This window comes from Hippopotamus amphibius, chromosome 5 (genome assembly GCF_030028045.1).
Source record: "Hippopotamus amphibius kiboko isolate mHipAmp2 chromosome 5, mHipAmp2.hap2, whole genome shotgun sequence".
NCBI classification, from domain to species: domain Eukaryota; kingdom Metazoa; phylum Chordata; class Mammalia; order Artiodactyla; family Hippopotamidae; genus Hippopotamus; species Hippopotamus amphibius.
In genome coordinates this window covers 69,395,341-69,408,566 of record NC_080190.1, presented here as the reverse complement: position 1 = coordinate 69,408,566, position 13,226 = coordinate 69,395,341, and the positions used below count along the sequence as shown (strand labels likewise).

The window sequence follows — 13,226 nt, the reverse complement described above, 5'->3', positions numbered from 1 at the left end:
GCACGGGCTCCTCGTGGTAGCCTCTCTCATTGCGGAGGATGGGCTCTAGGTGTGTGGGCTTCAGTAGTTGCAGCACATGGGCTCAACAGTTGTGGCTCATGGGCTCTAGAGCACAGGCTCAACAGTTGTAGCGCACAGGCTTAGTTGCTCCATGTCATATAGTGTTTTCCTGGCACAGGGATCGAACCCATGTCCCCTGCATTGGCAGGCGGATTCTTAACCACTGCGCCATCTAGGAAGTTCCCAGTGATAGGAATTTTAGATCACCTTCCCAACCAACCATTCTCCCAGTATTGGCATTGCACCATGTCAAAAGCATTTCAAGTGTGATTTCTGCCAGAAGATAGGTATCTGGGGGATGAGGATCCATAACAACAGCAATCATTTATTTGTAGGGCCTCGTAGGGGTTGGACATTGTGCTGAGTGCTTTCCACGTATTATATTTACTCCGTATAATAAAGCTGTGAGGTAAGCACTATTCCCATTTTATACACACAAAACCAAGTCTTAGATCACTTCTTCAAGTTATAAAGCTAGTAAATAGTAGAAGTGATATTCCAACCTAAGAATCTGTTGTCTTTAATCGCTCCTAAAGTGGTGTCAAATGACAGCTGAGACAGGAGGCCTGAGCATGAAGATGGACACCTAAATGTGATGTCATTATACTTCCCTGTCATTTTCAGACAGCCTGAATCCATGTGAATCCAAACTCTTTATTCACTAGAAAAAAAAAAATTCACTTTTTCCTTTAAAATTAGTGCTTCTCAGACTTACTCTCTATAGAGAAATCTTTCTTGATGATTACAAGATTCTTTTTCTGTAATGTCATGGTCCATTTTGTATAAATATGTAATAGAATATAATATGTGGTAGTGCTCTGTGTATACCACTAGCCTTTACCTCTCCCTGTAGAGAACCTAGAGTTTGATCATATTTCAGAAAATCAAAATATAAAATACCAAGAAAAGCACTATAATACGTTAAGATAAAAATGAAGGAATGAGGGTTTCCTAGGTGGCGGAGTGGTTGAGAATCCGCCTGCCAATGCAGGGGACACGGGTTGGATCCCTCCTCCAGGAAGATCCCACATGCCGCAGAGCAACTAAGCCCATGCGCCACAACTACTGAGCCTGCGCTTTAGAGCCCATGAGCCACAACTATTGAGCCCATGTGCTGCAACTACTGAAGCCCAAGCGCCTAGAGCCCGTGCTCTGCAGTGAGAGAAGCCACGGCAATGAGGAGCCTGGGCACCACAATGAAGAGTTAGCCCCCACTCACCATAACTAAAAAGAAAGCCCGCACACAGCAAAAAAGACCCAACACAGGCAATAAAATAAATAAATAAATTTATATAAAAAAAAGTAAGGAATGAACGAGCAGATAAATGAATGAGTGAATGAACAACACACTCAGTTAAATGAGAATAATTTAATAATTTTTCCCAAAGGATGAAAGTTAAATCAAATACACTTAGAAAGTTTCTAGTGTTTTCAAACTCAAAAATTAATTTTGAAGAAACTAAGTTCAGTTTATTTAACATCCTGTTGAGTCGTTAAACCCAAATAATTTGTCTGTAAATTAAATTACTAGGTTACTTGGACTCATAATATACAGGTTATTCCTTATGCCAGTTTTCATCAGAATCTCGCATGATATTCTGGAATTTCTTCTTTACCATGAAATAAATATTGCATGCCTGGTTAAACGGGATATAACTCTAAGCTCAGAAAAATATATAGAACAGCCACTTCATTGGTTGGTTGCAAGATATAGAAGATACATAAAGAGATATATTCTTTCCAATTTCTGACTGTACAAATTTCAGCCATCTTTTATTTGTTTAGCCATTCAATAATAACTTTGGAATTCTTGTTTATGTAAAGAAAATGTAAGGGTTTAATAATCTATGAAACCATCTATAATCTTAAATTGTCATGTAGTGTAAGACATTCCTCATCAACACCTCACAATCATTTTCCAGTTGCCCAGTCTTTCTTCACACAATATTTTTTGTAATATTGTATATTCATACAAGTTCCTGCTTTCAGAAATATCACATTTAATTTCCAACAATAGATTAAGATCTTCAAAAGTCAGTCCAAATCATTAATATTGTGCATAGTACAGGGTGTTATTAGTTGAGTTGAAAAAATCCCTTATATCCTTTTCAGTAATGGTTCTCAAAGTGTGGTCTAGGGTCTCAGGGGGGAGTCCCTGAGAACCCATCAAGAGATCTATAAAGTCAAACAATTTTCAAAATAATACTAAGACCTTATTTGCCTTTTTCATTTTCATTTTCTTCTAAGTTTACTATGGATTTTTTCCCAGAGGCTACGCACAGTGATAATACAAAAGACTGAATGCAGATTTGAGAACCCAGCTGTCTTCTATTAAGCCTAATATTAAATAGATTTGCAAAATGTGAAACAATGCCACTCTTTTCACTATATTATTTTTCTTGAAAATGTATTTGTTTTCCATAAAATGTTACTTATTTGACTTATAATGGTTTTATAGTTATTTAAAAAATAAGTAAATAAATATTTTTAGTTTCTCAGTTTTAATTTATAATAGAAATATCAAGAAATGCAATGCATATAACACAAATTCTTTGGAATGTTCAATAATTTTTAAGAGTGTAAAGAAGCTCTAAACCCCCAAAGTTTGAGAATTACTGCTTTTAAGGGTTTCTCAAAAGGATAAATATTGATAAAGTTATTAACAAGAATAGTAACTACCATTTATTGAGTTTGTCCAATCAGCTAGCCATTTCATACACACTATATCATTTAATCCCCTATAGTGCTAGGAGCCAGGTGTCGCTCTCTGCTTTTTATGGGAAAGAAATCTTCAGCTCAGGATGGTCAGGATGTTCACCCAGAGATGGTAAGAGGAAGTACTGGGCTTTAAAATGTATCTGACTAAATTTAAATTCAACTTCTTAACCATTACACTAATCAACTTCAAGAAAGACTCATAAACTTGTTGCATGAGCACACGAAGAGACCACTATCATAAGTCATTAGGGAAATGCAAATTAAAATCCCCCAAAGATGCCACTTCATACCCACTATAACAGCCGTAATAAGCCAGATAAAAACAAATATTGGTGAGAATATGAAAAACTGAAGAACCCTCATATATTGCTAGTGGGAATGTAAAATGGTGCAGCCACTTTGTAAAACAATCTAGGAGTTTCTCAGGCAGTTATATATAAGAATTATCATATGATGCAGCTATTCCATTCCTAGGTGTATAGCCAAGACAATTGAAGCATATGTCCACGTAAAAACTTGTAGACAAATGTTGATAACAGCATTACTCATAATAGACCCAAAGTAGAAACAACCTCCAATTTTCAACTGATTAATGAATAAATAAAATGTGGCATATCCACACAATTAAATATTATTCAGTCATGAAAAGAAATAGAGTTCTTATACAAGCCACAACATGGATAACTATCAAAAACATTATGCTAAGTGAAAGAACACAGACACATAGGACCACACACTGTATGACTTCACTTATATGATATGTCTTGAAAAGGGAAATTTAAAGAGACAAGAAGAAAAGAGAAAAAAAAGCAGATAAATGGTTGACTGAGGTTGGAAGTGAGAACTAGAAGTAACAGTAAATAGGCATAAGTATGTGTACTGTGGTCCTAAAAAATGCCCTAAAAATGATTTACGATAATGCTTGCAACACTCAGTAAATATACTGAACACCATTGAATTATATACTTGAAATTGATGAATTTTATGGTATATAAAATATGCCTAAATAAAGCTGTTTAAAAGAAGACATGTTGTATAGATATACTGACATCTATTTGAAAATATCTCCTATTACCAATTACTGAAGAAATTTATAGTACTTAAAGAAATATCAGCCTAGTAGTTGAGTAATAGTAAAGAAAAAGATGCAAACTTAGTGACTGAAAGCCTAATACAGATTAGAGAGACAATACAAGAACATGGTCAACACAAAACAAATATGGGAATGAAAAAAACTTAAACAGAAAAGAATATGAGAATAATGAAGCAAAGACCAGGGAGCCAAGTTGGAACTGTTACTTCAAATTCTGAGGGCAAACTGGTACTGGCCAGATTAGAAAAGCCTTTGTCCAAAGCAAAGTGAAAATAGACATCAAGACTCCAAAATTTTTATTTTGTTTGAATCAGGGAATCCTGCTACAGAAATTTATGCTAAAAAAATTGTTTTAGCTACAGAAAAAAATGTATTACACAAAATAATTAAAATGTAAATCCTTGTCATTATTCGAATGATGGAAAAAATGAAAACTACCTAAATTTTTAAAAAGAATACTTAAATGAATGTATTCATATATGAACTAAAATGTTTGAAGGGATCACTAGGTTTTCTAAAATTAGCATGTATTGTTTGTGATAAAAAATTTTTACTTAATTTTAAAGGATATACTGCTTATTCATATTTCCACTGAATTCAATCTTGAGCCTTAAAAGAATAATAATCTTAGTTTAGGTTTCTATTCTTCAGGTGGGTCTAGAGAAACAGTGGTTGAAGCCTAGAAATAAAAGAATTTTAAAAATTTAAAAAAAAAAGAACAATTTTTACAGGCTTGAGGGAAGGGACTGATTTGTAGAGACCTAAGGAATCAGGGTTTAGACATGATTATAAGGAGGTATTTCATTGCCTGCAAACATATAAAATACGGGAATACAAAGCAAAGCAATGCCAGACCTTTTCAATTATTGTAAGATTTATGAAAATAAGATTAAGAAATAGTGACATTTTAGATAAGGACTACCTTACTCCATAGAAAAGCTGATTAAAGTTTGGAAAAGACTACTAAAGGAATTAAAGAAATCACTGTTCATGAAGGTTTCTTAAAGACTGCTTAAATTAGCCAATCACTTATTTTAAGTTAAGGAGAGAGGGCCTTTACATAAGGGGATCAGTAAGGCAAGCAATATAAATACTGAGTCTCTGGAATCAATGACTTGGCTGTACAGCCTGAGGTTTTTACCTACCCTTACTCATGTTCACTGTTTTTATCTGTAAAAGAGATAATAGTAGAGTCTACCTTTACCAACAAAAATTGTTTTTTGTTGAGATATTTAAATGGAGCTAACACATGAAACATATACATTATTAAACACAGTGACACATGTTAAGTAATTATTTAAAGTTAACCTCTGTTATTAATTGAGATGAACTGACTCAAAGGAGACTCAAAGGGGAATAAAAAGTAAAACAGAAACTTACTTTAGTTTTAACTATTAAGAAAACAATACTTTTTTAAATCACATTTATTCCCAAGCAAATGACAGAAAAGAAATGGCACCAGTATGATCAATATTTAAATAAAACTCAATTTCTGTAATATAAACATAAAAACTGATTGTTATACACTAGAAATCTTTTATATGGTCAGCAGGAATCTTGGGTTCACCAATTTTGCTTTCTTTCTTTGAAAAGAGAAAAAGAAAGATTGGGAATGAGAAAGAAATATAAGCTAAAATAAAAAGATATATGAAGACAGTAAAGGAAAGAACTAAACTCAGTCAGTATAGATTATCATGTTGTGCTTAGTTTCTTAACCTCCATATTTATTTATTTATTTTTTATTTGTTTATTCCTCAGATCTTTATTGGAGTGTAATCGTTTTACAGTGTTGTGTAGTTTGTGCTGTACAATAAAGTGAATTGGCTGTATTTACACATATATCCCCATATCTCCTGTGTCTTGAGCCTCCCTCCCCTCCTCCATATCCCACCCCTCTAGGTCATCACCAAGAATCGAATTGATCTCCCTGTGTTTTGCAGCCACTTCCCACTAGCTATCTATTTTACATTTCGCAGTGTATGTATGTCTATGCTACCCTCTCACTTCGTAACAGCTTCCCCTCCCCCACTGTGTCCTCAAGACCATTCTCTAAGTCTGCATCATTATTCTTGTCCTGCCCTTAGGTTCATCAGAGCAGTTTTTTCTTTCTGGATTCCATATATATGAGTTAGCATACAGTATTTGTTTTTCTCTTTCTGGCTTACTTCGCTCTGTATGTCAGTCTCTAGGTCTATCCACCTCATTGCAAGTAACTCAATTTCATTCTTTTTTATGGCTGAGTATTATTCCACTGTATATATGTGCCACATCTTCTTTATCCATTCATCTGTTGATGGGCATTTAGTTTGCTTCCATGTCCTAGCTATTATAAATAGTGCTGCAATGAATATTGTGGTACATGTATATTTTTGAATTATGGTTTTTTCAGAGTATATGCCCAGTAATGGGATTGCTGGGTCATATGATAGTTCTATTTGTAGTTTTTTAAGGAACCTCCATACTGTTTTCCATAGTGGCTGTATCAATTTACATTCCCACCAACAGTGCAGGAGGGTTCCCTTTTCTCCACACCCTCTCCAACATTTATTGTTTCTAGATTTTTTGATGATCTCCATTCTCATCAGTGTGAGGTGATACCTCATTGTGGCTTTGATTTCCACTTCTCTAATGATTAGTGATGTTGAGAATCTTCTCATGTGTTTGTTAGCCATCTGTACATCTTCTTTGAAGGAAAGTCTATTTAGATCTTCCATCCATTTTTGGATTGGGTTGTTTGTTTTTTTGTGATATTGAGCTGCATGAGCTGCTTGTATATTTTGGAGATTAATCCTTTGTTATTTGCTTCACTGGCAAATGTTTTCTCCCATTCTGAAGGTTGTCTTTTTTTCTTGCTTATGGTTTCTTATGCTATGCAAAAGCTTTTAAGTTTCATTAGGTCCCATTTGTTTATTTTCGTTTTTATTTCCATTATTCTAGGAGGTGGGTCAAAAAGGATCTTGCTTTGACTTATGTCATAGAGTGTTCTGCCTATGTTTTCCTCTAAGAGTTTTATAGTGTCTGGCCTTATATTTAGATCTTTAATCCATTTTCAGTTTATTTTTGTGTATGATATTAGGAAGTGTTCTACTTTAATTCTTTTACATGTTGCTGTCCAATTTTCCCAGCACCACTTATTGGGGAGGGTATGTTTTCTCCATTGTATATTCTTGCCTTCTTTGTCAAAGATAAGGTGACTATATGTGCGAGGGTTTATCTCTGGGCTCTCTGTCCTATTCCACTGATCTATATTTCTGTTTTTGTGCCAGTACCAGTGTCTTGATCACTGTTGCGCTGTAGTATAGTCTGAAGTTAGGGAGCCAGGGAGCATGATTCCTCCAGTTCCGTTTTTCATTCTCAAGATGGCTTTGCCTATACAGGGTCTTTTGCATTTCCATACAAATTGTAAAATTTCTTGCTCTAGTTCTGTGAAAAATGCCTGTGGTAATTTGATAGGAATTGCATTGAATCTGTAGATTGCTTTGGGTAATATAGTCATTTAAACAATGTTGATTCTTCCAATCCAAGGACATGGTATATCTCTCCATCTGTTTGTGTCATCTTTGATTTCTTTCATCGGTGTCTTATAGTTTTCTGCATACAGGTCTTTTGCCTCCTTAACCAGGTTTATTCCTAGGTATTTTATTCTTTTTGTTGCAATGGTAAATGAGAGAGTTTCCTTAATTTCTCTTTCTGCTCTTCCGTTGTTAGTGTATAGGAATGCAAGAGATTTCTGTGCACTAATTTTCTATCCTGCTACTTTACTAAATTCATCGATTAGTGCTAGCAGTTTTCTGGTAGCGTCTTTAGGGTTTTCTATGTATAATATCATGTCATCTGCAAAGTGTGACAATTTTACTTCTTTTCCAACTTGGATTCCTTTTATTTCATTTTCTTCCCTGATTGCTGTGCCTAAAACTTCCAAAACTATGTTGAATAATAATGGTGAGAGTGAGCACCCTTGTCTTGTTCCTGTTCTTAGAGGGAATGCTTTCAGTTTTTCACCATTTAGAATGATGTTGGCTGTTGGTTTGTCATCTATGGCTTTTACTATGCTGAGGTAATTTCCTTCTATGCCCATTTTCTGGAGAGTTTTTATCATAAATGGATGTTGAATTTTGTCAAAAGCTTTTTCTGCATCTATTGAGATGATCATATGGTTTTTATCCTTCAATTTGTGGATATGATGTATCACATTGATTGATTTGCATATATTGAAGAATCCTTGCATCCCAGGGATAAATCCCACTTGATCATGGTGTATGATCTTTTTAATGTGCTGTTGGATTCTGTTAGCTAGTATTCTGTTGAGGATTTTTGCTTCTATATTCATCAGTGATATTGGTCTGTAATTATCTTTTTTTGTGACATCTTTGCCTGGGTTTGGTATCAGGGTGATGGCAGCCTCATAGAATGAGTTTGAGAATCTTCCTCCTTGTGCTATATTTTGGAAGAGTTTGAGAAGGATAGGTGTTAGCTCTTCTTGAAATGTTTGATAGAATTTTCCTGTGAAGCCATCTGGCCCTGGGCTTATGTTTGTTGGGAGATTTTTAATCACAGTCTCAATTTCGGTACTTGTGATTGGTCTGTTCATATTTTCTATTTCTTCCTGGTTCAGTCTTGGAAGGTTGTACTTTTCTAAGAATTTATCAATTTCTTCCAGTTATCCCATTTATTGGCATATAGTTGCTTGCAGTATTCTCTCATGATCTTTTGTATTTCTGCAGTGTCAGTTGTTACTTCCCCTTTTGCATTTCTAATTCTGTTGATTTGCCTCTTCTCCTTTTTTTTTCCTGATGAGTTTGGCTAGTGATTTATCAATTTTGTTTATCTTCTCAAAGAAACAGTTTTTGTTTTATAGATCTTTGCTATTGTTTCCTTCCTTTCTTTTTCATTTATTTCTGATCTGATCTTTATGATTTCTTTCCTTCTGCTCACTTTAGGGATTTTTTGTTCTTCTTTCTCTTACTGTTTTAGGTGTAAGGTTGGGTTCTTTATTCAGGATTTTTCTTGTTTCTTGAGGTAGGATTCTATTCCTATAAATGTCCCTCTTAGAACTGCTTTTGCTGAATCCCATAAGTTTTGGGTCATTGTGTTTTCATTGTCATTTGTTTCTATGTATTTTTTGATTTCCTCTTTTATTTCTTCAGTGAGCTCTTGGTTGTTTAATAGTGTATTGTTTAGCCTCCACGTGTTTGAATTTTTTACATTTTTTTCCCTATAATTGGCACCTACTCTCATGGCGTTGTGGTCATAAAAGATGCTTGATATGATCTCAATATTCTTAAATTTACCAAGGCTTGATTTGTGACCCAAGATGTGATCTATCCTGGAGAATATTTCCGTGCACTTGAGAAGAAAGTGTATTCTGTTGTTTTTGGATGGAATGTCTTATAAATATCAATTAAGTCCATCTGATCTAATGTGTCATTTAAAGCTTGTGTTTCCTTATTTATTTTCTGTTTGGATGATCTGTCCATTGCTTTGAGTGTTAAAATCTCCTACTATTATTGTGTTACTGTCGATTTCCTCTTTTATAATTGTTAGCATTTGCCTTATGTATTGAGGTGCTCCTATGTTGGATGTATAGATATTTACTATTGTTATATCTTCTTCTTGGATTGCTCCCTTGATCACTGTGTAGTGTCCTTCCTTGTCTTTTGTACTAGTCTTTATTTTAAAGTCTAATTTGTCTGAAATGAGTATTGCTACTCCAGCTTTCTTTTGACTCCCATTTACATGGAATACCTTTTTCCAACCCCTCACTTTCAGTCTGTATGTGTCCCTAGGTCTGAAGTGGGTCTCTTGCAGACAGCATATGTAAGGGTCTTGTTTTTGTATCCATTCAACCGGTCTGTGTCTTTTGGTTGGAGCATTTAATCCATTTACATTTAAGGTGATTACTGACATGTATATTCATACTACCATTTTCTTAATTGTTTTGGGTTTGTTTTTGTAGGTCTTTCCTTCTCCTGTGTTTCCTGCCTAGAGAAGTTCCTTTAGCAATTGTTGTAAAGCTGGTTTGGTGGTGCTGAATTCTCTTAACTTTTCTTATCTGTAAAGCTTTTGATTTCTCCATCAAATCTGAATGAGATTCTTGCTGGGTGGAATATTCTTGGCTGTAGGTTTTTCCCTTTCAACACTTTAATATATCCTGCTACTGCCTTCTGGCCTACAGAGTTTCTGTAGAAATATCAGCTGTTAACATGATGGGTGTTCGCTTGTATGTTATTTGTTGCTTTTCTCTTGCTGTTTTTAATATTTTTTTCTTTGTGTTTAATTTTTATTAGTTTGATTAATATGTATCTCAGTGTGTTACTCCTTGGGTTTATTCTGTATGGGACTCTCTGCACTTCTTGGACTTGATCAACTATTTCCTTTCTCATGTTGAGGAAGTTTTCAACTATAATCTCTTCAAATATTTTCTCAGACCCTTTCCTTTTTTCTTAATCTTCTGGGACACCTATAATTCAAATGTTGGTGCACTTAATGTTGTCCCCAAGGTCTCTGAGACTGTATCCTATTCTTTTCATTCTTTTTTCTTTATTCTGCTCTATGGCATTTACTTCCACCATTCTATCTTTTAACTCACTTATTCATTTTTCTGCCTCAGTTATTCTGCTATTGATTCCATGTAGAGTATTTTTAATTTTAGTTATTGTGTGGTTCATTACTGTTTGTTTGTTCTTTAGTTCTTCTAGGTCCTTGTTAAATGTTCCTTGTATTTTCTTTATTCTGTTTCCAAGATTTTGGATCATCTTTACTATTATTACTCTGAATTTTTTCAGGCAATTTGCCTATTTCTTCTTCATTTATTTGGTCTTGTGGGTTTTTATCTTGCTCCTTTGCCTGCAAGTTCCCAAATTTATTTTTACCTCCACATACAGAACCACAGACAGGTTCTTGATGGTTGAGTTCAATCTAATATCCCAACTTTTATCCTTTTTCTATTGAAAAGGGGATTTTTAAAAAATCAATGCTCAGAAGAGTCAGAATCTTATAGATAGTCCAGTTCTGACCTTCGGCTAATTCTAGTAACTAGACTTCTGGTTTACCCATGAGAGTAATGCAATACTTTCTACTTGATTTCAATAACTTGGATTCTTCATTGCCAGAGTTCTTTAGTGGATCTCCTGCTCACTATAGTGGTCATTTGCTAGATCTGTCTGGTTGGAACTCCATGGATCTCACCCTTGAAATATAGCCCAATGGCCAGAGTCTTGTGGATTTCCCTTATGCTTACCCATTTGACTTCATAGTTAATATTACATGCATCAATAATGCCAATGATTGTGCATACCTGTTACTATTCGTAATACAGTACAGGGTTATATGTGTGTGTGTTGGTTAATATTAACTGCTTGCATAAATTTCCATGTATTAGCTGTCATCACATCCTCAAAAAACTCAACTTTCCTTGCCTGATTGGCTTTCTTCACTTATGATATTGATTGTTATATATATATATATAACAGTACATATACACTATATATATATATACACTATATATATAATACACACAATATATATATACACACAAATATTTATAGCATCCAAAAATTTATGTCCAGTATATAAAGTTTCAGTTCCCTAGGGGATTTTTCCATTGTAGATAAGAAGTCCATTTCTGCAATTCCAGAGATAAATTTTAGATTTAGAGGCAGAGAGGTTAAGCATACACAACAAGCTCCTCAGGTAATTATACCTAAAGATTTTTTAAATCTATTTTTCCAAGAAATTATGCTCATTTCTCTACAATGTATTTTTAGTAGAATATTTGAGCTAAAGCTAACTGGAATCAACTTAAGAAGTATGACTTTATTATTGAACTGGACTCCAAATATCTTTACAATGGGCAAGTGGAGAAACATTAAATGCCATTGAGAATATGAATTTTGAGTCCTTCTAGAGTCCTATCTATTATCATGATTATTGTCAGAAATGTTTTTCTGAAACAAACATGCTCACCGATGACTTAAAAGTAGATGAAACAAGATGATAAACCCAGACTCCCTTTAGGAAACTACAAACACCCCCAGCAGCCATGAAATTCCTTATGCCCTCATTCTAGTAAATTATGAGCTATCAAAACTGCACACATTTTGAAAGTTTACTGAATGCAAATAAAGTCATCTACTTGTTATGCTATAACTGGAGATAATAAGGGACTTAAAAATAAATTCAGTGGAAGCAAAGCCTGGCAACTTTGGGTGTCAGAGGCTACTTTGACTAAGCTCATTTCAAATTATAACATCATCAAAATTAAGCTGTCGAAACTACAAATAAAAGAATATTGTCAGTCCTAAGAAGAAATAGGAATGATTGGATACTCACATGCCTCTTAGGCTGTATATATTAAATGTGTGGCTCGTCAGTAGTTATTACTAAAGTTGGCAGAAATAATGGACATAGCAAATTACATTTCTAGACTTCTTTTAATGCAAAATGTTTGAGGTCATCTTCGTATTTGAATCACAGAATAAAATCTCAGAGAATAGATGTAAACATGCAGACATTAAAATGCAGAATTATTTTACCTTTATCTTTTCATACTTGCTTTTGCAATGATACATGGTTAAATGAACCTTATACATTAAAATTCCAATAGAAAACAAACACTTTGTGTATTCTACTTAAGTGTATGGAATTGGATGACCTAATTGAAAAAAAAATATCAATGATACATAAACTCTTAAAAATAATTTGAGGGAAACTGAGAATGGCTGCTGAGTCTCAGTGTTCATCAAGGGGTTGTTTCCTACCACTGGTATGCTCAGAGGGGAAAAACTGTGCAAATGGAATGGAATGATAAGTCTTCAGAGATCATAGCAGAAAGATCAATACTCCTATCAACTTTAAGAAGTAGGCATCATTGTGTGTGTGTGTGTGTACGTGTGTGTGTGTGAGAGAGAGAGAGAGAGAAGTTATTTCAAAATAATGAGCTTGAGGTACAAGGCCAGTTTATATCTCACCTAAGATCACACAGACTTCAAAAGCGGAGCAAAGCAGAGCCAAGGTTCTAATTCAAAACTATCTGATTCTTAGGCACAGATGGTAGTTCTTATCTAGGTCATAGATTACATTTCATTCTTGCAGCAAAAATGTAATAATCTAAACAGTGCCTAGTTGATAGTGTTTAGCAAGGTTTTAGGCTAAACCAATGACATGAACTGTCTTTGAAGATCATGTCTTCACCACTGTTTCTCCATAGGTCAGAAAAATGACTGGCATCAATCAGTCATTTAATAAAGAACAGCAAATGAACAAATAATTGGGCAAATGAAAAGTGCATTCATTTATTCATTTAGAAATTATGTTTATTTATAAACAATAGAATTCCAAATTCCAAATCAAACAA

At 34.3% G+C, this 13,226-nt stretch overlaps 1 protein-coding gene across 1 annotated transcript in view; it reads right to left on the bottom strand.

Moving 5' to 3' along the window:
* Window positions 1-13,226, bottom strand: part of CTNNA3 (catenin alpha 3) — a 1,725,716-nt gene that overhangs the window by 377,477 nt on the left and 1,335,013 nt on the right. The gene's annotated exons all lie outside the window — the stretch shown is intronic.